At 51.4% G+C, this 2,929-nt stretch overlaps 1 non-coding gene across 1 annotated transcript; it reads right to left on the reverse strand.

Annotated features, from left to right (window-relative positions):
* Positions 1-419: 419 nt before the first annotated feature.
* On the reverse strand, positions 420-555 carry LOC115893749. Its single transcript, XR_004053804.1, has one exon. It is a non-coding gene; the product is annotated as a U8 small nucleolar RNA (small nucleolar RNA).
* Positions 556-2,929: the final 2,374 nt, after the last annotated feature.

The raw sequence follows: 2,929 nt of genomic DNA on the forward strand, positions 1-2,929 counted from the left end.
CTCTGCAGCGCAGCCAGCCAGGCCGCCGCCGCCCCTGCTGCCTGGGAGAGCGGGCGCTTGTGCAGGTGTGGCCGCCGCCGACCCGCTTCCCTCGGCGCCCGGGGGAGGCTGGGTTCGGCGACCGCGCCACCTGCTGGCCTCTTCCGGTGCTGCCGCCTGCCCCTGGGCCCCTCCGTCCCTGCCCGCAACGCCACAGCACATGGGGAAGTCGTTAGATGCAGGTTCTTGGGCCTCACCCGAGGCTTACTGAACCGAAAACTCTCTGGGTGGCTCCTGGTAGTCGAGTGTGAACAAGACCCTCGAGTGATCCTGATGCACGTTAAAGCTTGGGCACCAATGATTTGGGAGTCGACCTAAGTCCACCATTTATTCATTAAGTCAAGTTTTTCTTTTCTTTTGTTTTGTTTTGTTCAGAAAGAATCAGATAGGAGCAATCAGGGTGTTGCAAGTCCTGATTACACAGAGACGTTAGTCACACATTTCATGCATCTCCAATCATCATGTTCTATCTGCCCTCCAAAAGGAGGAACAGGGAAGGGTTATCCCACCTGACAGTTCATTAAGTCAAGTATTAATGAGCATCTTCTAAACAATATGGAAATACAGGAAGCAAAACAGACATGATCCCTCCCCCACTCCCTCCCCAACACACACATATAATGTAGAATGGCTTACTTTATCATCACATCTCTGTGCAATAGGAAAGGGAAGCATTACAATCACCCTTATTTTACAGACAGGAAACTGGCCTGAAATCAAACATGTGGTAAACAACTAGGTCAGGTCCAAAGCTTAGGGGCTTTTGTTTGTTCGTTTGTTTTTAAGACTGGCAGGAGCACCAATCTCAGGTCATCTGCATGTCAAATCAATCAATCAATGTCAAACCAGGTCAATCTTCATGTCAAAGGCTGAACTTATTTACCAAACCACACACCACCAACTTTTCTACATTGACTTGTGGTTTTAGAGTGGAGAAGATGGGAGAGGAGAAATCTCTCCAAATCAAGACAATTCCCTCTCCCTCCTACCAGACTGAAACTGCCTTAAAATTGCTGGCATCATTCCTAAAGCTAGCAAATAGGCTTCCTTTCCAATTATTATCCTACTATAACCCTTGCCTAGCTGTTCCCTCTCCATAATGACATATAGGACATTATGGTGCAGGCTGTGATGGGGCAGGCCATATGGTGTGGGTGCTGCCTGAGGGGCACAGCTTTAGGGACTCTCAGGAAGGTAGGAATTTAACTTGAACTGCCTACTTGGGGATTGAAATGGGAAGACAATGGAACCAAAGAGAAGCAGGAAAATGCTGAAGAGGAGAGATAGGAGCAGAAGACAGACTTGGTCTTCTCTATCATTAATTTAGCAGCTTCAAGCACCAGATAGGCTGTTTATTAACAGCACCCAGTGGCAGCACCTGTATGTGCAGGGCGTTGGGTCAGGGCGTTGGGTCAGGTCGCTGCCTTCAAGGGACATCTACTTTGCAGGCATGTAGAGGTGAATGACTTAAATATATGTGGTATTTCTGTGTTTAAAATTCCCTTGGCCATCAATATATATATATTTTTTTAGACAGAGTCTTATTCTTTCACCCAGGCTAGAATTCAGTGGTACAGTCTCAGCTCACTGCAACCTCTGCCTCCCAAGATCAAGCAGTTCTTGTGCCTCAGCCTCCCAAGTAGCTGGGATTAGCGGCATGTGCAACCACATCCAGTGAATTTTTCTATTTTTAGTAGACAGGTTTCACCACATTGGCCAGGCTAGTCTCAAACTCCTGGCCTCAAGTGATCTGCCTGCCTCAGCCTCCCAAAGTGCTGGTGTCACAGGATCCTTAGATTGTCGCTTTTCCAGCCGGAAACCTCTGTGGCCGGTGGCATCTTTGAGTTTTGCTTGGGCCCGCTGGGCTTGTTTCACCCACTCAGCCCTGCAAGCTGTGCTTGGCTCACATTACCAGCTTGGATCCCATGCCTACCAAGGGCAAGTCAGGTGCTGAAGAGCAAAGGGTGTGTGAGCAAACACAGGGTCTGGCCACTGCATACAGCCAGGCATGCCAGCTGCAGCAGGGTGAGCAGCTCCAGGAGCCAGCACAGGCACCAGCTCCACGCAAGGCTGCAGCTGGACCAGGTGTACCACAAGCGGCTTCCACTGTGGGCACCAGGGAGCATGGTGGCCCCCAGAAGTTTGGAGACGCCAAGAACCACAGAGCCCCAAAGATGGTGTCACAGCCCTTGCTCAGAGAGCCCTTGGGTCTAGGGTCGTCAAAGGGCAGCAGCTCTTCTCTCCTTCTCATCGCCTGCAATGTAGCGAACTGGGGTGGGGGAGAAGAAGGAGTGTGTTTCAGCCCTCTTTGTGTTACAGCTCTTTCAGTCCTGCAGCGTCCTGAGTTCTTGTCCTGCATCCAGGAAGAATGAGAAACACAGAAAACTAGAGGGTGAGCAAGGTGGAGAGGAGTTTCACCGAGTGACAGGACAGCTCTCAGGAGACCTGAAGTGGGTGGCTCCTTTCCACAGGCAGGTCATCCTGACCAGTCCAGGAGAACCGAAGTTGGTAGCTCCTTCCTATAGCTGGTAGTACCGATGTCTCTGTGTGTCTGGCTGAGTCTGGGATTTTTATGGGCTTCAGAAGGGAGGAAGTGCGTGCTGACTAGACCATGAGCAGCCATGGGCAGGCCAGAAAAAGCACCATAAGTTCTCAGTCTGTGCCATGAACTCCACCCAGACCTGACACTTCCACCCCCAGGCTTCAGGCCATCTGGGGCTTGAGGGTGGGTCTTCACTGGGGACCTGACCCTTTCTGCCCAGGAGCCTGTCTGCCTCCTGCTGCCATCTACAATCATCCACAGCACCCAGACTGTTGATACCAACGGCTGCCTGCAGGCCTGTGCTGAGCCACCCTTGGCCCTTTCTTGGCCTCCCCTGTGCTCATCAGT

This window comes from Rhinopithecus roxellana, chromosome 15, assembly GCF_007565055.1.
Source record: "Rhinopithecus roxellana isolate Shanxi Qingling chromosome 15, ASM756505v1, whole genome shotgun sequence".
Taxonomy (NCBI): domain Eukaryota; kingdom Metazoa; phylum Chordata; class Mammalia; order Primates; family Cercopithecidae; genus Rhinopithecus; species Rhinopithecus roxellana.